This window comes from Anser brachyrhynchus (assembly GCF_964034855.1).
Source record: "Anser brachyrhynchus genome assembly, chromosome: 3".
NCBI classification, from domain to species: Eukaryota; Metazoa; Chordata; class Aves; order Anseriformes; family Anatidae; genus Anser; species Anser brachyrhynchus.
The window spans coordinates 75,091,104-75,117,249 of NC_137696.1; the positions used below are offsets into that span (position 1 = coordinate 75,091,104).

A 26,146-nucleotide genomic window follows, 5' to 3' on the forward strand; every position below is an offset into this window, starting at 1 on the left:
AGGTTACCAAATCTAATATTCCCTCATCATATGACAGGCATCAGTATTGACTTGAAACAAATGGTTACTAGCTGAATGTAGTTCTTGGCAACTTTTGATTTAGTAAGTGAAAAACCATTCATTTTTTCTTTTGTCATTCATTGTAGTAACACGGAAGATTAACTCTTTTTTTTCTTTCTTTCTTTTTCTTTTCTTTTCTTTCTTTTTTTTTTTTCCTCTTTTCCTTTTTTCTCTTTTGGCATCCATTAAGGTTTTATGGAAGTCATTACGATTTAGTATTAATTAATATCCACTTATAGCAAAGTGTTGACAATAACTTTCCAGAATTGTGAATATGATTGTGAATTGTGAATATGACATTTAGCAGCATCATTTAACAGAGCAAAAGGAGCTTTCCAAACTACAGTTGAAAGTAAATTAACTGTGATATAAATGTTTATAACTTTAGTCACTTACTGAGTGGCTAAGGAAGCTTTTGTTACGGCTGGAGATTTCCACATGAATGACATGAGATACTTCCTCTCCAGTTACCTTGCCAGACATTATGTTTTGCCTAAAGTATTTCTGTTTTAAAGGCTCATTATTTTAGTTTTTACAGTTGGAACTAAAATTCTGTGTACCAGGGCCAGCGTGCTCTAGCAGTTTCTCTGTTTATTTCAAATATTTTATCAACTGGCTACTGCTTTAATTCATAGCCCACTCTGAAGGGGTCCAAAGCAAAACGTTTGGGGAGACTGGAGATGATACTCATCCAGCACTGGTCCTTGTGGTCATTTACTAAGTCAAAGTCATTACTAAGTTATTGTAACTGCTGCAGTACCCTTAATTTACTTACCAAATGGCTGAATCCTCATCATGTATTTATTTTTTAGTATACTCACAGAGAACCTTCTGGCCTGTTTGCTGAAGAATCTCTTGAAATAGTATTTGCCTGAGCTATGAAGATCCTCCATGGAGTTCATTTTGTAGAAAAGAGATTTAATCCTTTTTATTGACCGAGGGACTGGTCTTTTCCTAACACATTCCAGGGAGGGGAGCATGCTTCAGACATTTGTCTTTTTCCACCCGCATCAGTATTTGAAGTGGTATGAGGCAATAATTGTTCTGTTAAGGCATTGCCTGATGTCTGTAAACAAGAGAAGAGTCCACAGTTACACTAAGTGATTCAGTGGGAAACTGCCAACACTTGTTTGATGAAATCCATAAGGTCATTGGTAAGGCAATGTATAACATAGTGTACAGATGAACAGTCATAAGCTTCAGGCTGGAAGGTAGATCACATGTATTCTTGCATCTTTCAGTACAGATGTTAGCTAAGAAAGTAATTAAATTAATCTTGTTATTTCATTCTAGGCAACAAAAAGTGGATGACTGCTATATTTACAAAATGACAAGGGGGTGAACTCTAAAATTTCTACTTCGATTTAAGAAGAGCACATGCATGATATGGCTGTGTTTATGATGAAGTCCTGTAACAAGCAAGATTTGTCTTTTCATCATCACCAGGGCACTGCAACCTTCCCTTCCCTTCCCTTCCCTTCCCTTCCCTTCCCTTCCCTTCCCTTCCCTTCCCTTCCCTTCCCTTCCCTTCCCTTCCCTTCCCTTCCCTTCCCTTCCCTTCCCTTCCCTTCCCTTCCCTTCCCTTCCCTTCCCTTCCCTTCCCTTCCCTTCCCTTCCCTTCCCTTCCCTTCCCTTCCCTTCCCTTCCCTTCCCTTCCCTTCCCTTCCCTTCCCTTCCCTTCCCTTCCCTTCCCTTCCCTTCCCTTCCCTTCCCTTCCCTTCCCTTCCCTTCCCTTCCCTTCCCTTCCCTTCCCTTCCCTTCCCTTCCCTTCCCTTCCCTTCCCTTCCCTTCCCTTCCCTTCCCTTCCCTTCCCTTCCCTTCCCTTCCCTTCCCTTCCCTTCCCTTCCCTTCCCTTCCCTTCCCTTCCCTTCCCTTCCCTTCCCTTCCCTTCCCTTCCCTTCCCTTCCCTTCCCTTCCCACTCTGCTTGGAGAAGGGAGCATGACAGAAGTGTGTCAGGTACTTCAGTTCTTCCAATGCATTGCAGAGTTAATTAGCTCTTTTCCATGAATTGTCTGTTTGTCCAGGGCTAAGAAAATGACCCCTTATCAGGAACTCATGGCTCTTTAACAGTGGAATGTGCAGATCGACTGCAACTTGGGATTTATCTGGCAATTTTACTTCCATGGAATGTTTCTTTTCTGCCCATAAAGCTGTCCCTCCCTCCCCACGCCCTGGAATCCCTCCACTTGGTAAATGGCTATGGAGTCCCCTGAGTTTGTGATTTACTGCCTTTTTTGGAAACAGGAAGGCTAAAGCTATTTGCAAGTATAAAATTGTATTCATGTCAGAGTTAGGAAATGATTTTTTTTCCTTCTCAGTTACTTTTTTTTGTTAGTTTGTTTTATTTTCCTCTGTTTTATGCACAGATTTTTGTACGCATGCTGTTATAGACAAAATGCCTTCAGAACATATTTGATCAAAATCAAATTGCAAATTCTATGCTATGTAATGTTTGTATCAAATGAAAATCACAACCCTCTAGCTCCCTTTCCATCCAGGTAAACCTCCCAGCCTGCCTGATCTCAATGTCTGTCATTCTCTAGACTTGGCTACTGGGGTATCAGTGGCATGAAAAGAATTTTATCAACACAATAGCAGATCTTTATATCTCTGGGGATATCTTTTAATGAGTCTGTTCAGTTGATTATTAGGCATAAACCTCATATGCAGAATGCTTCACCAATGATGAATTTGACTCTCCTCCTTTAAACATAGTGGCATTTGTTTGCTTTACAGAGACAATGCCTGGTAGACAAATATTTCCATCATTTGGTTATATCAGATGTGTTATCAGAACTATTCAGGTATCACTGAATAATCATGGAAAAGAATGCTGAAGGATTTAAGACAAGTTGCTGTGGAAATAAGAAAAGAGATGAAGCATGTGTGATAGAATAAGTAAAAGCCTTTATAATGTATAAAATATTTTTTATCGCTAGGAGAAGTGAAGTTCTGAGTTATTATCAAGAGTGGAAGCCATCCTTGAACCTGTCCTCACATCTTTTTCTTTCCCTTTTTCTTTTTGTTACATCCCTCTCAAAGAAATGTATGAATGTATTGCATTGGTTGTGTGTAATGCACGTTACCTACCTCCTGCATTTGCAAGTAATTTCTCTGTGCTGCTGTTCAACAGTATGGGCAGTTGCCCAGTGTGCTTGCATAATCCTAGCAGTTCTTTATGAGCAAATGAGAGATTTCACTTCAGTTAGAAACTGACATTGGAAATGTGGTCCTTGCCTATTTCATCTTTTCTGATCAGTATCTGTAAAGGCATGTACACATGCAGTGATTATGGCTTATCTAAGACCTCATCATTGCATGCTGTTCCTTAGTTTGTGCTGGTTTGTTCTGCCCATGTCCTTAGTGGTGTTCTCACAAGGGGTGTCAGACAGTTTGTTCTGGCCACCAGCTTCTTGTCAGACACAGTTCAAGATGTTGTCCATCAGCTGCATAAGATTTTACCCTTGTATGAAAATTGAAATGCCTCCTCCATTAAAATATGGATTGTTAAATGTTTTCTAGAAAAGCATAATTGATTTTAATTGTTTAGTTCATTGAATAAGCTGCAAAGCCTTTTCTGTCTTTGGATGCTGACCTTGTCATTGATTAGTCTTGTCCTAGTTTTTTTTATAGCTATTCCTATCACGTTTCTAAGCTCATCAACATGTTAAAAATGGGTTTGGAGGGCAGGAACTTCCTTGTCATACCTGATTTATGCAGAGGGTCACTGCTTCTAAGGTTCTGAGCTACTGCTGTTCCTCCACCTTCCTTTGTCCTCACGCTTGTTGGAAATGGGTAAAAAGTCTTGACACAGTATGAGAGATGTGAAACGAAGATATTAAAAACAGGATTACCAGATGTGCTTGGTCCAGTGTAGTTGTCTCAAGTGGAAATGTCTACTATCCTGTGGTTATCACGGGGAGAAATCACATCCATCCTGTAATGTCACAAAGCCACATCCAAAATCTGAATATTTCATCATTTCATTAATGCTTTCTACCTATTGCCTATGCCAGATTTTTACAAAAGACAGAAAGAAATAAGGTATGACAATGACATGTTTGGCATTTGGTGTGTCATACCTACAACTTGTACAAGATAAGAACTATTTAGTATGTGTGCCATGAGGCTGAGGCTTCTGGGGAGCTGCAGCCCACCATGTGTTTGTTGTGGAGTCGATTGCTGCATGCGCAGTAAATCTGGTGTTCCCTGGGAACTCCCAGCTCGCCCTGTATGCACTGAAAGCTGATGCATCTGTGTGCAGGGGCTGTATCCTGAATCTCTGCTGCATAGCCAGCAATCCCAGACAAGTACAGCAAATTCTGCCTAGACAGAATTTCTCAATATAAAAAGGAAAAAGACAGGAAAACCGTGTGACATGGTAGCCCTTGTACTCAAAAGAGCTACCCACCTCATCGTGTCTCTACTGTTATGGGTCATTGTGCATCCCCCTGAGGGGGAAGGCTGTGTCTGTACTTGAGCCTGCATAACCTCGTGTAGTGCTATCAGCATCAGCGGGGTATGTTGCTTTACTTCTGCTCCTGATTTGGCCCCATTCCCTGGCTTTTTGTTAACTGATTGCTTTTTTTTTTTTTTTTTTTTTAAACAGTCACAGAATGGTAAATGATAATAATAGATTACTGCATGGATGGGTGTATCAGCATATGTTTGGGGGGGGAGGGATGTGAGAGACTGAACTGTGGGACGACCTCCCTGACATTCTCCAAAGCCTTTTTTTCTTTTCCCAGGCTTTTTGGGAGGGCGCTTGTCAGGGGGTGGGGGGGATGTTCATTAGGTATGCCAGGGAAAAGATTTCTTATGTTGGCTTGCAGATCCTTACAGCCTTCATGGAGTGGGATGCATGGTTCCCATAAATATGTGATAATAATCATTTGGAGTGTGAATGTTAATTTGTGTAATGGGTTCCCAAAATATGGGCCATGTGCCTGCTGAGTATGTTTTATTTTAAAATAAATGTGCATACATAATACACACACAGACACATGCTGCCTGCATATTCATCCATAATTAAAAAATCTAAAATTATAATTTGTTTTTGAAGGAGACAAAGCAGCAGCTCCCACAGTACACTGGTAACCGTTGAGCGGGAGCCCAGCCGTCACGATGGTTTTGTGAACTCTGCCGGAGATCACAGTCCCACACGGACAGCTGCAGCTACAAAGCACCCCAGTGACCTAGATTCATCTGTAGATTACTGTCTGCTTTGGCCTGTGCCTCCCAGAGCTGCACCAGGAGTCTGATTTTGTTGCACAAGCTAACTTGCTTACTGCTCTGACCCATTTTACCATAGCAACCTGGTTTGCTGTACTAGAGGCTAGAAAAAGCACGCAGGCAACTTTTTAAGGATTCCAAGATTAAGTTCACTCTCTGCTCTTTTTTTCTTCTCCCCCCACCCCCCACCCTATGCCCTGAATGTGCTTAGCAGACATGACGAAGATGAACTGACAGTTTCCAACAGCACTGGAAGCCAGGAAAAGATTTAGGCAAGGTACTACTTATACACTTCTAATATATTGTTCATCATGATGTGTGTTTTTGACTTATTATTCCTTTCCTGGCAAAATTAGCTAGATGCTTCCCTTGCCCCAAATGTCTCATTGCTGATTTCATCTCATCTGTCCCCATCCACTGTCCTCAATAACCTGACCATTAACCATTCATAAGTATATTTCATTATGTCCTCTTGTTTTTGATTTTCTGATAATGCACGCATAAATACGATTACATGTTGAGGAATCAAACTGTTCTCACTGTAGTTTGTTAGCTGTTGTCTCTATATTTGTATGTTTACATGTGTGTGTATGTTAGAAACAGGAGAAAGTAGTTCTTTTCATACATTAATTTAGTCTTTGTAGACATTCTGAGTGGGAAGAAAAGTAAAAGATAATCCAAAACACTAAGGATTATCATAGTGAAATATTAGAAAATAAAATGTTGATAGTTTTTCAGGACTTTGTATTTTTTGTTTGTTTGTTTGCTTAATGTTGTTGAAGGAACCCTTCATGTTTGTTAAACTTGGAGATGTATACATAATCATATGCAAAACCAAAGAAACTTACAGGAAAGTCACAAAGACATTTTACAAAAGAAATTAGCTCTTCTTTCCATGTTTCATATATTTCTGAGATATTCTTAAAGCACCTGAGCACTTTTGCTAGTCAGCCAATGGAAATTTTCTCAGCACCTCCCAAGCCCAACTGTGACTGTTCCTGCGCTCATGGGTGTTGGGAGAGGCACAGTCAGGCTTCAAGACTGGCAGGGATCAAAGGTGCCTTTTATTTTGCAAAATATTTTGGGAATATGTTTTGCAACTCACAGAGAGAGTCCCAGATATTTACAAGTCACCACACTTTTGAATTTGCTGGTGGCAGTGCTGCTCTGGGTGAGTGGTTTGTTTTAGGCTCATTTTTGTTTTAGACAGCTCCTGGTTGTGTTGGTTCATTTATTTTTAGCTTCTAGAACCAGTAAGCAGGTTCTTATTTTGCTAATCAGTGCTGGTATTGTATAAGGCTTAAGCTGCATATCTCTTCCAGCTGGCTAGTAAAACAAGCTACAGAAGTGGTACTATGTAAGACTCTCAAAAAATAGTGCCTAAATGGTTCTGATAAAAGTGCATCTCTCTACATTCCTCTTTCAAAAGGACTGTCCTTATCTGCAGGAACGTAGATGTTTGAGCTGCTTGAGTTGAGTGCCCTTTCAAACATTTCAGCTCTCCTACAAGGTTTCTTATTCAGCCGATGACCAACACCTTGAACTGCATCTGAAGCTGGTGGTCAGAGCAAGCCATCTGACACCTCTTGTGAAAACAACCACTAAGTATATGGACAGAAGAACAAATCAGCACAAATTAAGGAACAGTGTGCATCTGCAAGGTCATAGATACACCATGAACACTTCTTGTGTGCCTGCCTTTAATACAAACTGAATGGGAATCCATCCATCAGTCCTGTGAATGCAGCTCTCCTTGCCAATATGTTGCAAAATCATATCTGGGCTTACCTCAGGGTAAAGTGTTGTCCTATATCTTCAGAATGCAATGAGACCTTGAATCCTGTGTAAATGCTTTTTCTAAGATGTTTCAAAATGTAACTGCAAGCAGATCATACATGAGCAAACCACTCTGGAGAGCGGAGAGAGGCAAAGATGAAAGCAACCGTGGTCTATTAAATTCATGAAGTTGCATACTTCATGAAAGATTAAAAATAAATAAATAAATCATAGAATCATAGAATCATAGAATATCCTGAGTTGGAAGTGCCCCATAAAGATTATCAAGTCCAACTTCTGGCTCCACACAGGTCTACCCAAAAATTCAGACCATATGACTAAGTGCACAGTCCAAATGCCTCTTCAACTCTGACAGGCTTGGTGCAGTGACCGTGTTCCTGGGGAGCCTGTTCCAGTGCGTGACAACCCTCTCGGTGAAGAGCGTTTTCCTGATATCCAGCCTGAACCCGCCCTGTTGCAGCTTGACACCATTTCCTCGGGTCCTATCACTGGTCACTAAAGAGAATAGATTGGTGCCTGCCCCTCCACTGCCCCTCGTGAGGAAATCATTGCTATCATTTAACCCTCAAAAATGACCCAAGCACCTCAGATCATACATTTTTTGACAATTCCTCCCTAAAGAAAGTTAAAATTTATTTTGAAAGAAACCATGACAACTACTACTTCCTCAACTCAGACAACTACTACTTCTTCAACTCAACATCTGGGTATTTGCCATAGTTTCTATTCGCTTGGAGTGAAAGTTTCTGCTAATCCTTATCTAGAGGATGTAGATCTGGCTTTTGGCTCAGGTGTCTGACATTTGCCAGGGCTAGCAGACTGCTTTTGGTGGGCAGAAGTCCTATCATAGAATCATAGAATCACAGAAAAATTAAGGTTGGAAAAGACCTTCAAGATCATCTGATCCCTTCAAGATCATCTGATCCAATGATCACTCTACTACTAATGTCACCCACTAAACCATGTCCCTAAGCACCATGTCCAACCTTTCCTTGAACACCCCCAGGGATGGTGACTCGACCACTTCCCTGGACAACCTGTTCCAATGCCTGACCACTCTTTCTGAGAAGAAATGTCTCCTAATTGTTTTAATTGTTGAAGAGTAGTGCTCTTTGTTCAATTCTTTGTTTTAATTGTTGAAGAGTAGGGGCATGACTTTTCCGTTTTTCCACTCACCAGGGACATCGCACGAATGCCAGGACTTTTCAACTATGATGGAGAGAGGCTTGGCAACTATATCAGCCAGTTCCCTCAGGACCCTGGGATTCATGTCATCGGGTCCCATAGACTTGTACCTGTTCAGATTCATCAGGTGGTCTCGAACCTGCTCTTCACTTACAGTGGGTGAGACTTTGATCCCCCAGCCTCCATCTACGGGTTCAGGGAAATTAAAGACTTGGTAAGCCCATCTACCAGTGCAGACGGAGGCAAAGAAGTTGTTGAGTACCTCAGCCTTCTCCATGTCTGTCGTTGCCAATTACTCAGATATAGAAACTCACTCCTAACATAAGAAATTAGCCACCTATAATTGCTTACACACTACTATTTTCACCCCTCAATCTATTTTCACAAATGTTAAAGGCACATGGTGGCCCTCGGGGACTCCTCCTGTCACCCCAGTGCAGCAGCCTGAAGGAAGGTGGGTCCTCTCTCGTGCTCTTCGTCGAGGCTCTGTGCAGAAGGGATGCCACCTCTCACACAAGGGCTGGGGGATGGGAAAGAAGCACTCACACAACCCCTGAGAGTCAGCAAGAGTTCTTTATTGCTGGGACATCTTGCAGGTAAGCCTGCAGGATGTCTGTGGTGTTTGGCGGCTCCAAGCTAATGCTTGGGATGGAGCCTGCGTGATGAGTAAGGAGCTTGCCGGGCACTCCTGTGACGCTGTTGGTGGGCTCGGATGGCAGAGAGCAAAGACATGCAGGGGTAGCTGCAGGTCTGATCTGACTGAGGTGGATGCACTCCCATCGGTTCCACCATATCTGCTGGTGGATCCACCTCCATGGGCTCCACGGTGTTTGGCAGAAGGATAAGCCACTCCTTGCCCAGGACTGCCCAAATGGGATGCCTTCTGTCCGGAATGTTTTCAGGCCAGGGTGCTGAACCAGGGGCTCGTCCACTTCCACCCCTAGGTCCCATGCCACTGTCCGGCTGATTTCCATTTGTGGGTTTGACATTGCCGTCTGGTTTACGGCCACGGCTGCGTCCCACACTGTGTTCCGGACTATGGGCACGCCTCTGCTCCATGCAGCTGTCTGCCTGATGCTCCTGCCTTTGCGCCATGCCACTGTAGTGCCAATGGGAAGGCCCAGGCCCCCTGTTGCTGTATGGCTGAGGGGGCGCTGTGTTCCCCGTGTCGTTGCGGCGCCAGTGGTACCACCTGTAAGTGTCTGTGGGCTGCGCGCCAGAAGTACCTTGAGCACTGGTGTCAGTTGTGCCGCAGACGCTACCCCTCTGCCCATGACACTTCTTCTAGTTAGGTGCATTCCTTCTCGGTGCTTCCTTGGACTGCATTGCTGTCCTCTCACACCGAGGAGGCCTGCTGCTTGCCTTACTGCTTCTGGACTTCTTCCTGCCGCATAAGCTGGCTGTCAGAGTGCCTAGAAGCTCAGAGAATGGTGGGCCAGGTGCAGGGGGGCCTGTTTTATAGGGCCCAGACCAAAGGCAGGGCAGTGGTGGCCACTGTGACCTCAGCAAGCCTCTGTGATGGAGTGGCCCACACGTGGCCAAAGGCGGCTGTGTTGGGAGCGGCCTGGAAGATGCCCTCACATGGAAGAAAGAGGAGGGCTGGGGGGGGGCTGAGGGGGCCCCTTTGTCAGACCTTGCTGTGCGTAGTCCTGCCAGGAGAATATAGTACTCTGTTTTGAGGAAAGCAAATCTGTCTCTTCTTTAATGGAACAAACCTGCAAGGGGAAAGCCCCATGCAAACCTAACCTTAACTAAGCACGTGTGAAGTCAGATTGTGACAGGGTTTCAACAGAAATGGAAAAGCGATTCATAGCTGACAGTCACCACTACACTCATGGTATTGTAATACTAAGTTTTCCTTTCTGCTCTGGGCCAACCTAACCTACATGGTAAACAGAGTCAACAAGAAAGTAAGCTATAATGCATAAGGCATGAAAATTGCAAAGACAGATTGATCCTTTCTCAAAGATTTCAGAGACCAAAAATCCCTACATTTATACTGATTAATTCTGTTTTATAAAGATTGGGCCAGAGCATCATTTTATCTGGGCTTCCTAAAGTATTTCAAAAGCCATCAAGTGTAAAGAGAGATTATTTTTCACGTTTCCACTGCCATATGTTGTTCAGTTATTTCATGGACTGTGTGGGATTCATTAACCAGTCTTGTGGATGGAATCACTGTAGTGAACTGATCATTTCTTTATTGCTGCCTGGGGCCATGATGTTCTTAATCATAGTCACTATTAGATTTTTTCCAAGATGAAGAACCACCAAAGGTGTAGTCCAACAAATGTGTGTTTTGAAGAAAGAAAGAGTATATAACCCAAGCGTTATTTCATTGGTCGATGGCACCAAAGGCTTCGTCACTGTGCAGGACCTTGAAAACTACATAAAAATTAGATCTTTACAGACATAAGTGTTATCTTTTCTATAATTTCTCAAGTAACAGAGTTCGTGCTCTATATGACAACGTAATATACTCTTGAAGGATATTTTAGATCATTTAATTGGAAAGACTTCAGATACTAAGAATTACAGATTGTGTACATATAGGTGTAGGAATTGTTTCTCACAAATAATTTTCTCTTACCATGGACTGTAGCAGTGTCCACCCTCAAAGCAATTAGAGTCAGTCTATGACTGGGAATCCTGCCATGACATATTGATACTCTGAAGATAAAGAATATGAAACCACAGCTGTAGGAAATTGAAGCTGGTATCATTTGCAGAGGTACAGCAGAAACATTACAAAAACAATTAAAATCAAAGACAATACCTTTTTTTATTTTCTCTTAAAACTGAACTGAGCCTCTTTTTCTGACTATCTATTGAAGGGTTAAATTAAAAGCTGTAGATGCTAATTTTTGGATGCTAATTTTAATCTTCTCACACACTATAGACAATGGCTGCAATCTAAATTCCCCAGTACACACCACCTTTGATTTGATGGTCTTTTAACTAAGCTTCCCCATTCCTGTTCATCTCTAGAAGTAAGTGGGTTTAACCTACTATTTCGCGTTTCTTGTTATCCCAAGCACGCTGCCAAAGTACCTAGAGGCTCTAGGTAATGCCAAGAACATACAAATGAAGTTTTCCATTTCTTTGTCATATGTTGGTGAAAAATAGATAGTTCTTTTGGCTTTTTCTAAACACATAATTACAATTTGGTAACATTAACCAGATACAAAGTGCAGATGGTTTAGTTAATTAGAAAAATGAAGAAAAGATTACAGAACTGTGGAAAAAGATGGCAACAAGTAATGGAGAATATGGCAAGCAGAAATAATGAAGCTGGTGCAAGAGGACTAGAAAGAGAAAGGTGGGAGGGGATGGAAACACAGGCCTCAAGAGCATGAGGAGGATCCTCAGCTGGGAAAAATGAAGCCAGAGTTGGAAAACACCACTAGTGTCCAGTGCCTATGAAGATGTGCAGCTGCTTCTGCTTTGGCTGAATCTTTTATGCAGCTGTTGGCTCTGCCTAGGAATGTCTTCTGCCTCTGAGGCCATATGATACACATCTGTATTGGAAAGAGATAGAGCACTAGCAGGACTTTATTCCCATACCAAATTGTGTTGTCACACGGGATGAAGAGAAACATATATATATGAATAATAATTTAAAATAAGTATGTTTATGTTTCAGTTTAATTAATTAAAGATTCCCTGCTTATTTTTATTCATGTCCACTGTCTCCAGTTTCATCTGAATCTTCTCACATTTCCCCAAAGTCCTTCCACAGTAGGTATGACTATAATCAGACAGGTACATTTAAAAACACACAGTAGGAATAGTTTCCTTGTCTAATATTCATCCTCCAAAGGCCCAGGAGAAATCAAAATGAATAAATAAATAAATAAATAAATAAATAAAATCAAGGTAATTTGCAAAACCAGTGCTTCTGGACAGGTGCTATAAGATTATTAATTTTAGTGCACCAGGAATTAGTGCTTGGGACCTGGCTGGTGCTTCCAGCAGGAGAGAAAGCAGTGGAAAAAGGAGTGAAGATGGGACAGAGCTTTGAAGCACTGTATTTTCTTTTGCTGCTGTTCCTGAGAGGGTGTGAGAGATGGTGATTTTCCCCACTATCCCTGCTTGCAGTTTCTCTGCTCTTCCTCATCTCTGTAGTACTGATGATAATAAGAGTGATTCTGCTTTTGCTTAGAAGAGTCTGTGGAGACACTCCAGAAATGTTTGGATTAAATTTCAATAAAACATTCCTGTTTTAAAGTCTCTCTGTTCTTTGTGTCATAGGTGCAGCATCAGCACCTGGCCTGATGCATCCCACTGGATAGGAGAAAGATGGACTGGCTTTTTAAAGGCAAGGATGGGGTGTGTAGAAGACAGCTGAAGAGGAAAGAAGAATGGAAGCACCAAACCAGCCTTTGTGGAGTTGAATGAAAAAGAAGCAAAGATTTTTTTTATTATTTTTTTTTTCTGGGGTCAAGATGGAGTTGATGGAGGAAATGCAAATGAATTTAACCATTCATGCATCTCTTCTCATTAATTAATCCCTTATGGGATGCATACTTTTCTAGACACAACAGTACTATCTGTCTGTACTGCTGTACTGAATACCTGCGAAAAATGAGACATGACATCCCATTAGAGAGAAGATTCCCATTCTCCCAGAGTTGTACCATATTATTCATAGAGTTGTAAGCTACCAACATAATCGGCTTTACATTTTACCTTTCGTGTTACAGGAAGTTATCTCTGGGCAGACAAATGCTTCTGATTTTATAGGTGAAGGATATGATGCTGTTTAAAGCTTTCCAGAGCTTGTGCATGTGCCCCTTGTATGTTAAATTTTATACAGAAACAACAAAGCTGTAGAAATTTTTCACATTCAATAGTTCTGTACATCTAGCATAAAAAGTAGTCTGGTCAAATAAGACTAATATTGGAGGCTTTAGACCGCTGTAAATCAGATGGAGCTGTGTTAACTAAACAGTCAAGAAAAATTCAGTCTGATAGCTACAGCCCTGTCCAATGCTTTCTAGCAGGAGAAATACTTAGAGGAAAAGTAAAGTATTAAAATGTGGCAGAAATACATAAACAAAGCTATGCAAATTGTTTTCATCTGCCTGTGGTACATGGTGCCAATGCTTTAAGATAATATTACTTAACTGCCATGGGCATTTTTCCCCATCAGTCCACCTTTAGACTATATAAACTCAAGTATATAAAGCTGTGGTGCTTGAAAGTAATGAAGTTTTTCATTAATAAGTAGATATTCAGTCTTCATTAAGGCTTATGATGACATTAGCAAGCATACATTCTTGTTGGAACAGATGTGTAGAATGAACAGAATGGACAGAATGCCGAGTACCAGTATCTGCACCATACATTTTTGCAGTGGGGATTACTTTGAATTAGCTATTTTCTCGTCCTATGGATCAATTTAAATTATGGTATAGAAAGCAAGAGGAATTCCTGAAGAACACCTTTTGTCTTAGTTTCATCCATAAGCAAATCTAGTTTAGATGTTCTGAGACTGCTCAGTGGAAACCAAGACATTCATTGTAAGTAATGATGCACAAGCAGAGTCTTTTTAAAAACCACTGGCATGCTTTTTTAGATGCATCCTGTTTTACTGAGCATTAGAAAATCTGTTTTGTGTGACACAAGAATCCAAGAAGTTCAGTTTTTTAAATTATTCCTAAAGCTCAAGTAAGAAAGCTCCATCCCACTGTAGGTGTAATGAAGCTGTCATGCATACAGAACATGTAAGACAAGCTCCAAATAACAGTATTGTTGGCTACATGGTCTTGGATTATCAATGCTTAATTTGTAGTTTGAAGTGACTAGGCATACCTTCCAGAGCTGAAGATGTGCCATGCTCTGCATAATTTGGTCTCATTTACAATATTCTAGTACGTTCTTCATGGTAATTATTCTGAGGTTAGAGGTCTGGTCTCTAGAGATGACTGCAGTTTAGTTATGTTTGGTTAACCAGTGAGTCACCTTCTGAAATTCGTCTCTGCACAAAAAGTAGTATAAAGGTATTATTTTATTTTTCCATTTCATTAAAAGAAATCATAAAATAATTTAGGTTTGAATGGATCTCAGAAGGCCATCTGGACTAGCCCCTGTTCAAAGCAGGGATAACTTCAAGTCTGCTTCATAATCATAAAGCTTCATCCAGTAGTTTAAGGAAATCTTTTCCCACTTCCTTTCTTTTGACTGAGTGGATGCCTACCGTCACATCCCTCACCTCTGATCATAACTTATAAGCTCTCATTCTGTCCCTCAGCTAATCCACAGTGAATCTCCATACAGGGAAGCTGCTCCTTTGTGTAGAATGAACCCTTCCTTATTTCACCTGTTTCTTCTTCCTGAGGACATGTGTAGTCATGGGACCACTCCAGTCACGTGAGCTATTTCACCATGTCTCTGTGATCCCATTGAGGTAATGGCTCTGCTGAGGTAAGGGCCATTTGTTTTCACCCTTGGAGCCACATGCCCACTCTTGGCATACTTGAGAGCCTCAACAGTCTCTCTACCACGTCTCACACCTTGCTTTCTACAAGTAACAAACTTTCCAAGACAGCAAGTCTGCTTGGCAAATGAATGCCAGTATCCCCTGCAGAAAGGTGTCTCTGACTATTGCTATTCACTTGTGGCTCTTCATGGCACACTGATTTTAATACATACATTAGCCAGCACCAACAGCTCTACCTGCAGAACTTGTCCATTTCCATCTGCCATCGGGGCCATATGCCTCCTCTGCAACTGTGCACCTGCAGTTGGAAAAAGAGCTTTCTTCCTCTTATTGAGTCCATAAGCTTCCAAAATTCATTGTCATTGAGTCCCACATATCCACTGCCTCTAAGCTGACTGTCCCCTCTTCTGTGAAATGAAGAATGTATCATCTTACCCCTACAATGTTTTAGCAAAGAACCTGTTGTCCTCCCGTTCATCCTGCCTTGTACTGCATAATCTGGCCACCTCCATTCTTAGATCTTTCATCAGACAGCTAGACAATTTGACCACAAAACACCTTCCACTGATGAGGCAACTTTCTAGGACAGTCTGTAAAAGCAGCCTAAAGCATCCTATTAAAGGCCATATGACATTAGAACTATTGATGCTAAGGAAATGCAAATTATAAGCAAAATGTGATATTTAAAAATATCATTGTCTCTCTGAGAGGATCATTTATTTAAATTGTTTTGTATTTTATACAGACCTTTATGCAGTTCAAGCCTAGATGTAGAAATAATTTCTGTTTATTTGAATAAGGATTTTAAAGACAAGAAAAAAAGTCAAATGCAGGAACAGTCTTTGAGATAATCAGCCTCAGTGTAAAATGTTGACTTTTCAGATAATTTCTCTGTTTGTGGTTCCTGGCTTTCGCAGGGTCGTTTTAAGTTTCTTGTCAAACACGTCTTGTCTTCATGTCTCCAGCTGTATACTACTGTAAGCACAATCGAAGGTACTTGGATACTTGGAGGTTGCAAGGAGTCTCTGACTTCGAGTGCTGGCTCTGCAAGCACTCAACATGCCAAGTTTTTTTTTCTTTTTTTGTTCTTTTTTTTTCCTTTCTGTCATGCTCTGAAAGTAGCAAGCAGGCAAGATATTGTCAGTGGAGAAGGAAAAAACCCATACCTATCCTACCAGCCAATGATCACCACAAACTACAAAATTATCATATATACTTAACTGGAACATAATGTAGTTTCTCTTTCTATTTTTAGCCAGAAAATAAAAGCCTTTTATTTATTTATTTATTTATTTTAAAGTGGGGCTTTATTAAATTTTAGGAAAGAAGATTATGTATTGTGAATGCCTCTCTGAAGTTTTTTCCAGGAAGGATGAATATATATCGAATATGAAAAGTATACATTTTATCAAATAGCTGTTTACCGGAGTCACTCTGTCAAAAAAAGAGAGACTTAATTTTTTCCTTATAAGTTTCATCACCTTTTTGTGTGAAGAGAAAAGGAAAGAGAGTGTAAAAGTTTTGTTACAATATCTCTGAAGAAGAGAGCATGTCATATCCATTCTGTTTACACATGACACTATTGTATATGCTCAAAACAACTGGTAGGGCCATGGGGAACCATTACTTGTTTCTTATGAAAAATATTGACCTTCCTGAAGTTAGTATACTTCACCGGATTCTAAATTCTCTCATTTACATGATGCAGTGGGGTAACTGTATTATGTTCCTTAAATATTGTTCACATCATGGCTGGTCTTCAAAAGCAAAGCCCTGAGAATCAAAAACTTATTTTCTTTACGTCCTTTAACACTGAATTATACAGGGAAACTGCACGAGTTACTCTTGTAGCTCCACTAAGTGAAGTGTGATCTCTCCTGCATAAGATAGCATCTACATAAATGGGGTTTGGCTTCAGTGTTAAAGTGACCGTATGATTTTTTCTTTTTTCCCAGGGGTCTCAGCTTTACTAATTATCACTGCCTCTATTTACACAAAAGCAGTTCTGTAAGAATGAGAATTTTTATTTTATTTTATTTATTTATTTATTTATTTGAAGCTAGATTCTTCTTATGTATGGAAATCTTAAAATCAAACACATACTAAAACAGTCTGCATAACAAGTTAGACAAAAAAAAAAAACAACCACACACACACAACAACATACGGATATGCAACAATTAAAACTACTTTGGTGGATAAATAGCCTATGATCGTTTTGGCTGTCGGGAGGAGGATGCAGTTAGGAGTTTATGTAGTTAAGAGAGAAATAAGAATCAAGTCATCTTTACAGAGAAAGACAGGAGGAGAGTTAAAGACAACCACTGCCTCAGAAGCAGTTTCACTTCCAGAGTTTTTTTCTTTTACATGAAAAATTGAAAACTGTTCATGGCTTTAGCAACAGGCTTTTGGGGGTTTTGTGTGAGGCTTTTCATATGATAATTGGTAGATTCTATGGCAACCATTGAAAACGAAGGCCTGAAAACAAAAGCTGCAGCAGAAGAGGATCAGTACATATTCACTGTGTCTGCAGGAATAACGGCAGAGACTCTCTCTTCAGAAAGGTATCTGATGGCAGCCTGTCAAAGGCAGGGGCTTGTTTTAACTCAGGCAGAGTTAACTCAGGCTGTAATTAATGCTGGATTTTATGACTCTGATTTTCACTCTAGGTTTTTTTATTTTTATTTATTTTTTCCCCACAAAACCACATCTAGAGCAGATGTACAGGTAATGAGTGGTTAATACTGGTCTGATCATACCTGGGAGTGAACAACTGAAGTGGGAGACTGAAAAGAACAAGTTTAGAGCCAAATGCTGCGACTTTCCTCAAGACTAGTTGCAGTCTTAAAACAGACTTCACATGTAATTAGTGCAAGCAGGATTTGACCTATAAGGGGCTGACATCATGTGAAATCAATGCTTAATTACAGATTAAAGGTATGTATCAGTTGATCTAAAACAAGAGTGTGTCATCTGAGCAAATGGAGATATGAAATATCAAGCCCAGTTATTTGCAGAACAGCAAATTACTGTTTTGGAGATTGTATGTTTCCCACAAAGACAGACAGAATTAGCAAATCATGTAGTGTCATGTAAAATGATGTTGCCAGCCATGAAATACTCTGTAGGACAGACTAGCAAAAGCATTGCTATTATTGACTGTGGGAAGAATATATGTTTGAATCAATCTTGGCCTTGCAAGAAAACAAACAAACAAACAAACATACAAAACCAACAGAAATCTATGAAGTGAAAAGTGATACAAAGTACAAAATAAACTGAAGAGGAAATAAAAAGATACCTCTTCATATCTGCTTTGTGATGTCACTATTTCTGCACTATTTAGTCTAGAAACCATTAAAATGCAGTGACACCTAAAACTGGCAATTGTGGGTGGTCTTGCTGTTCCTGTTTCAAAAGTTTTGGTTTTCCCATGCCCATATCACAAGCTTTCAAAAAATGAGTTTACATAAACCTAAAAAAAAAAATCATACCTGAGGAAAAAAAAATACGCTAATGAACATGGTGATTCTTTCTCGGTTTGAAGTAATACTGGGACTTTATTACCACAGGTTGCCAAAAGAATGCTGTGTTACAAGAACAGCACTACAAAAACAAACAAACAAAAAACAACAAAAGTATAAACAACAACCCCCACCCACCAACTTCATCACTTTTTTATTATTAATAACAGTAATAAGATGCAGAATGGTATGCCAGTTGTTGAAAAGTATTGGTCTAGATAATTTTCCTAAGTCACTTGTTTTACAGAGCACAGGTAAACCATTGTATTTATAAATAAAATCAGGAAAACCTCAATGAATGAGTACCTGGCTCCTAAATCAAAACCAGGGCAGGATTAAGTTCAGATTCATTGACAATTGCTTTTGAAAACTTAAGGTCCACTTATGCAGAATCCAGGTGAAAAGAGAAAAAAATAATTGAAAAAGAAGGTTGAAATTATCAAGAACAGTGCTGTGAATAACAAGGTTCCATTATCAAAGAAGGATGATTCACAGTGCAGGTTTATTTCTCAAATTAACTAGTTTATTTTAATATTTCTTCTCCTCATACTAGTATGATCATAAGCTTTCACATGAGTCACATGAATAGCTGTGAACATACACTCTTCTTCTCTTGTATGTGTGATTGTGTCTTTGATGTTCTGGATACAAGTTCTTTCCAGTCTGTTAGCCCTTTGTGGAAAGGTGGTCGCAGAATTCTATAAAATAACAGGGCCCAAGGTTCCCATGACTCAGGCTTCTACATATTCCTCAAAAACTAGAGCTCACCCTCTCCTGTATCCTTTCCATTCAAGATCTCTTGAATGGTCTGTAATGGAGTTGAAGTAAACAGGTCCATTTTGTAAAGGTCCCAGAATAAATTTGAATTTATTTGAATTTATTTTATTTATTTTATTTTATTTGAATTTGTTTTATTTGAATTTATTTTATTTGATTATTTTATTTTATTTTATTTTATTTTATTTTATTTTATTTTTTTTAACACAAAGAATATGTAGATGCATTTAAACCACAAAAACTTCCCATACTTTCCTGGGTCACTTTCCTGATCACCCTCTAGCTCTCCTCAAACTAAAGGAAACTTTAGCTGTCCAATCATCCTCTTCCTGCATTGGGTTTCTTCACACTGAATTATCTCCCTCTTCCCGACCCCTCTCTTCTACTCCCTCTGAAACCTCTTATTAATGACTGTGGAGAAGCTTTTCTTCCCTTCAAACTCACCTTTTCACATCTTTTATAAAGTTATTCCTGACTAGCTTCATCACAGGAGTCAAACTCTGTCCTTCTTCCTCTAGGATCTTTTACTTAGTTACATCTTCCTAACTTCAGACTTAATAATAAAGCAAGCAAACAAACAAAAATGATAGCCTGTATTTTATTTGCAGAGATTCTCCACTGAATGGATAGACATCAGAGAGTCTCAGTCCACTCATGTTAATGCTCACATAGGTGTAAACATTTCCTCTGTCAATTCTAGTGAAGATTATTTCAGTAGAGAGGTGAGGAATGGGGTTACAAAATGGGCCTTGGGAAGTATCACTGTATCTTGGTGCTAAAAAAAATCCCATGTCAAACTGAATTCCCAAGCTGTACATAGTCAGAAATCATTACTTAAGGTAAATTATGTTCTGGCCTATCCTTTTTATGACAAAAGATAATCAGCAAAGGAACTCTGTTTGAAACCTGGCACAGCAGAAAGGTGAGCTAAACAGTGTACTGTACTGTATAGCTAAGCTAACATGTTCATAGCTGACTTTTTTAGTTATCCTGTTTATTTTCTCTACTCATTTAATTTCTCCTCTTTTTAGCTGTTCCATTCCCTCTTTTATTCTGGTTTGGATACCAAGGTGAGAGGTGTTGCTGAAAGACTAATTTGGTCCTTTTCACAGTATAGTTGCTGTATTTGTGATGACTGAAGGGGCTTCTGAGTTCTGCAGTCACAGACTACCACAATGGTTGAAGTTAGAAGAGACTACTGGAGGTCATCTGGTCCAACCTCCCCTGCTTAAGCAGGGACACCTAGGGCACTCAGTTAGACCAAATTTCTGAAGACTTTACAGAATTCAGCATAAAATAATTTCACCAAAAGGAATGGAGGTAAAAAAAGCTTTGAGACTGATCATTTACTTTATATATATATATATATATATATATATATATATATATATATATATTTCCTTCAAAAAAGTCATGGTTTGAACTTCAGATTATGGAAATTCCACTTTTTCTCTCTTCCGTTTCTCATGTTGTTTAGTGGATTTCCCCAAATACACTTCTGAAATACAAAAGCAGAAGTGATGAATGGGGATTTGTGATGAATTCTGACATAAATACGAAGGAAAATAGTTTGCCATTTATTTACAAAGAAAGATGAGCTATTGTCTGTTCCTCTGTGTGTAGTTCCCTGTGGTGGTTTTCAGCCTGCTGGGCAGCTGAACTCCACTACAACTGCTTTCTCGCTCCCCTCCTCAAAGGAAGAGTGTGAGAAAATACCAGGTAAAAGGACACAAGGGCTGAAGTAAGGACAAGGAGATCACTCACTGATTACTGTCACGGGAAAACCAGATTCAATGTAGGGAGATAAATATAATTTATTGCCTATTAGCAACAGGCTAGAGCAGTGAGAAACTAAAAACAAAATACCTACCCCCCCATCCACCTTATTCAATGTCCTCCCCCCAAGAGGTGCAGGGGAATGGGGAATGGGGGCTGTGGTCAGTCTCTAACGCTTCATCTCCGCCACTCCTTCACGGTCACTCTCTGACCCTGCTCCACGAGAGGTCCCTCCCACGGGATGCCGTCCTTCCTGAACTGATTCGCGGGGGGGCTGCCCACAGGCAGCAGCTCTTCAAGAACTGCTCCCACACGGCTCCGTACCACGGGGTCCATCCCCCAGGAGCAAACTGCTCCAGCACGGGTCCCCCACGGGCGGCAGCTCCCCCCAGACCCCCTGCTCCTGCGTGGGCTCCTCTCCACGGGCTGCAGCTCCGGCCCGGGGCCTGCTCCTGCGGGGGCTCTCCATGGGCCGCAGCCTCCTCCAGGCCACATCCACCTGCTCCACCGGGGGCTCCTCCACGGGGGGGCTGCAGCGTGGAGATCTGCTCCGTGTGGGACCCATGGGCTGCAGGGGGACAGCCTGCTCCACCAGGGGCCTCTCCACGGGTGCAGGGGAAATTCTGCTGTGTGCCTGGAGCACCTTCTGCCCTCCTGCTGCACTGATCTTGGGGTCTGTGGGGCTGATCCTCTCATTTTCTCATTCCTCTCTCCCAGATAATGTTGTGCATCATTTTTTACTTTCTTAAATATATTTTCACAGAGGTACAACCAGCATCACTTGCTGGCTCAGATCTGGCCAGCAGTGGGGGTCCCTTTTGGAGCCAGCTGGAGCAGGCTCTTATCTGACATTGGGCAGCTTCTGTAATCTCCTCAAAGAGACCACCCCTGCAGACCTTCTTCTACCAAAACCTCACCCTGTAAACCCAATATATTTCCCTACAGGTTTGAACTTAAACTGCTAATTTACAGATTTCATAGAAGGTTGTTGTTCCTCTGTCAGTAACAGCAGATATGAGCACTGTCATGTCACCAAAGATTTTTTCATTTTGTTCTTTATTCCATGGGAGTAGATTACATTTCTGTTGAGTTAAACAGACCTTATGAAACAATATGGACTTGATATAATTTTCATGTAAGTGTGATGGATATGTTAAAATAGCTCATGCCAAATCTGGTCATTAATAACTGGATATGAATATAAAGATCTTAGGTATCTACTATCATTGGGAATGCTCAAGGCTGTAGGGTATTATGTTCTTCTTTGCTTCTATTTCTTTGCCCCAAAGCATACGGCTTTCTTGTAGGATGTGTGCCACTTCTGGTAACTCATCTTTGAAATAACATAGCATGTCTCAGACAGAACTAGATGACTATTATTTTTATACTTTCTATTGAAATAGATCAAAGAATGTTAGAGAACTTTCCTGGATACTGAAACCCCATCCTCTGTACTACTAAAAACTTGTCACAGGCATGGTATGGCTCACACCTGCTACCATCCCCTAAAGAAAACTTGGGCTGGATTTGGCATTTAGAAATAGCTGAAAACAATTTCAATAAGCATTTGGATGTTGCCGATATATTTTGGTGGGTAAGTATGTTTCACACTACGGATGCACGCTCCATATTTGATATTTCATCTCAGTGCCAGGGAATGGTCCTTTGCTCTTTTAATCTACTAGTATAGACATTTCCAAAGCCTACTACTATAAAGCCAATCAGAAATACTTTGGACAAGTTTGAGCCAGCTGACACTGGACAGTGATTTGTATCATGTGGTTATGGTGCTTTTGATGTGGTATGACGACTTCCAAAGCCAAAATGACTCTGTGATTGAAGGATATCCAAACTTAGTTAAGAGCATATTTTTCCACCCAGAGTAGACATGTTTTTAGCATTACAAAACAGCAGCCACATCTGAGGTGGGCAAATTGTGCTGATTCAGCTAAGCTGACATAGGTATAGATTTAGTGGAACTGGTACCACTGCAGTATGCAAACACTTCCATTTTGGTTGTAACATATGCCATTTTCACTTAATGGAGGTGAAATTCTTATTGCCTTCACTTGGCTATTTTTTTTTTAAGTTATTTCCTAGTGAGCATTGTTATGCATTTATATCATGCATATGAATTCTTCTCTACAGGTTTACTAAGGACTGAAACTAGGCAAAGTGACTGGTGGTTTCCTTGTTCTTTTTTAAAGGTAGCTTGCATACACATCTTTAATTCATGCCATAGATATCTTGTACTTCTCTTAGGGTCTAGATGAGCAGAATGTTTTTTTCAGCCAAGTTTCTGTCTACTCATTGGAATATTAAAAATGAGAAACCTTCAAATGTTGCTAAATCACAAAATCTATACTCAGCACAAGAAATCTGACCGCACCAAAAATGCAGCTGTTCATTTATGTTTTTATATTCTCCGTGTAAAGCTCAAATAATGGCAACAACATTGAAGAGAAAACTTTCAGTTTGGAGGATGTTGTTCTGTAGAAAATTTTCTGCTTGTCTTCTGCAATGGGCTGGAAGCATGATGCAAGGAGGAATAGTGAGAAGACCCCTTTAAAAATTGAGCAAGGTGTTAAATCTATTCCCTATGTTCTCTCATGTGATCAGCAAATGTACAAAAAAAAAAAAAAAGCTTCTTTGTAGTAATAGTTACCTATCTATCAGACTCTGCCTCTTTTACTCATGTTAAATACTGTGTCATTCTGTCCTACTGCTAGAGCAGAGATTTTCTGTCAGTGAACAGAATACCCTGCAGCAAGGGAATGATCAGAACTGGGCATTTCTAACCCTGGAAGGAAATAATTGGTAGCAGAAAAAAATATATAAAATAATAAAATAAAATTGATTTTACTTTTTAGAAGGGTCATTGATTATATTAAAACATGTTAAAGATTATGGCAAAAGGCCAAAAAATGCTGCATTTATAAGCATTGATCTTACAGAGTCCTTTTCCTAGTCTGGTAGAGTTGAACTTTTTAAACTCTGATCCATCTTACTCAAAATGGTTGTCTGTTAGCTCTATAATGTTCCTCTGTTGAGTGCTTGGCCACAGTCCACACCGGTGTATAAAAAATGATATTACGACACAGTTGCTAGGAAGAATTGTTCCTGAAAATGGAAGATGCCCTACTTAGTTTCATCTTAAAAGGAATTTTGCTGGGTTGAGGAGAAGATACATGTATGGAGGGCAGAGGGAAAGAAAAAGCTATCTTGCAGGCAAATAAAAAATCTGAGAAGTATTCACATTTAGCAAAAAGTGATAAAAATAATAACGACGAGAAAAAGGAGAAGTAAAACTATCCTAGTGTTATGTTAACTTATGTTAGTATCTGTTTACTTTGTGAGAAAGACTGCCATGAGCCATTCTATCATAAGGGGGAGGATAAGACATTAACCATCATAGAAAATAGGATCAGATCCTCTTTAAGACAACAGCATCCCTGTATGGAAGAAAAAGTTCACTTTCCTCACATCACAAATTGAGAGGCCAACTGTTGATTGAAAGGGATGGTGTTTGTTATGGTAAGTACTATTAAATGAATGTTGCCATGATACAAAAGTATAATTTTCTTATGTAACAGTGCATACACTACATTACAAACAACCCAAAACTCAGTGAAAAAAATCCTTAAAACAAAAAACCTGTTGAACTGAATGTGGCATAATAAAACATCTTAAGTTTTGCTTTAAAAACATCCATACTGTACCCCTGGACAAGGTAAAAGGTAGAGTGAGAGAGATACTTGTGGGTGCTCTGGTTCATTTGCTAAAGGTTGAAAACACCTTGACTTTGAGCCCTTCTCTGTGAGTTATCTGAGAGCCTGCATGTCACTGTACCTTGGATACCAGGGCAAAGAGGCATAAGGTCACAAAATGTATTGTAATCTTTTTACAGGCAACATGGCTGGAAATACTATCCTGTTCCATTTTTTAGTGAAAGCTTTCTAGCCCAAATGTGTCTATTGACCTAGAAAAGTTAGTTTGAAAGTCTTAAAAAAACCCTTGTTAGATAATTGTGTCTTCTGGCTAATAGAAATAAAAGCACGTTCACTTTCTCCCCTTTGGTCTGTATATTTCTATTTTATTTATTAAATGTACCATATCTGTAGGCATCTTGTGTGGGTATTCAGAATCCCCATCAGTAAAAGTAACTGTTTTGGGAGAATTTATTGCTTGGGTGAATTCACCTAGTTCTTTTCCCAACAGTCAAATGGCGATAGGGTTGAAAGTCTTTGTGCTGATGTCCATTCAGTGTGTATGTGTCTAACCTGCACTGACATAAGATTCTGTGGAACGGGAGCCTACAAGAAAGGTTGGGGGGTGGGAGGGTGGGGGAAGGTAAGGATAAAACATATAAAGAAGGCTAACTAAAACCAATGCTGTGTCCAAAGGTACTGCCTCATATCTGTGTTTTCACAGGACTGGTTGTTCTCTTCATATGGTACTTCATATAATAAAAAAACTGATGTGAGTATGTGCATAGCTTTAGGAACGTAAATATTCCTCTCCAGATAGGAATTTTCAACCACTCAAGGTTAAGCATGTGTTTAAATGCTCTACTGGATGAGGACCGTCCTGTTATCTTAAAAGTACCTTTCTGTACTGACTTAATTCTAAAGGCCTTATTCCAGAACAGGAATGTAGAAATTTGCTCACATAGTCAATTGACAATGACTTTCTGATAGTGAAACTCTGATGTATTGATTGAAAATTTTGGCCATTCTCCCACAAACTTCACTGCTTCAGTTTTTCACTTCATGTTCCTAGGTCTGTGTGAGTGAAAAAGCAAAGTGTAGTGTAAAATCACACTGCTCCATGTTTTTGTTGTTGTTTTTGTTTGTTTGTTTTGTTTTAGTTTTTAGCCCAGGTCTCTGTACCATTGAATTCAAGTTAATTCTCTAATGGAAGGAAATAGAAACAATATTTGTAAACATTTACAAGGCCTGAGCACATTTCAACTGTTTTTCACAGGTTTGCAATCAGTAAGTAAAGACAACTGTCAAATCATCTTTGTGCACCTTCATGAAAAAAATCAAATGATATTAACATCAGTATTATGCAGCATTCAAGAAAAAATATGCAGATCTTTTTCTTCCCTTGCACACTGTCACTACTGCAGAGGTATTACAAGAAACTGCATCGCTGTTGGAGATGATACCAGTTAAGTATCGGATAGAGCCCAGTCTAAGCCTCAAGTCCCTGCATGATTTCACAGGGCTGATGGTTAAAAAATTCTTTGCCAGTAAATGTAGTATGGCTGTTGCTAAGACTAAAATGGGATTCTATGAAATTAGCTCTGACTCCTCACAACAATATTAGAACACTGACATTGTTCACAGA

At 40.0% G+C, this 26,146-nt stretch overlaps 1 long non-coding RNA gene across 1 annotated transcript in view; it reads left to right on the plus strand.

Moving 5' to 3' along the window:
• The window catches only part of LOC308192876, an 88,067-nt gene extending 63,211 nt beyond the window's left edge, over nt 1-24,856 (plus strand). The window contains exon 3 of the long non-coding RNA XR_013949181.1: nt 12,527-24,856. This is a non-coding gene — a long non-coding RNA (uncharacterized lncRNA). The remainder of the gene's footprint in view (nt 1-12,526) is intronic.
• Nucleotides 24,857-26,146: the final 1,290 nt, after the last annotated feature.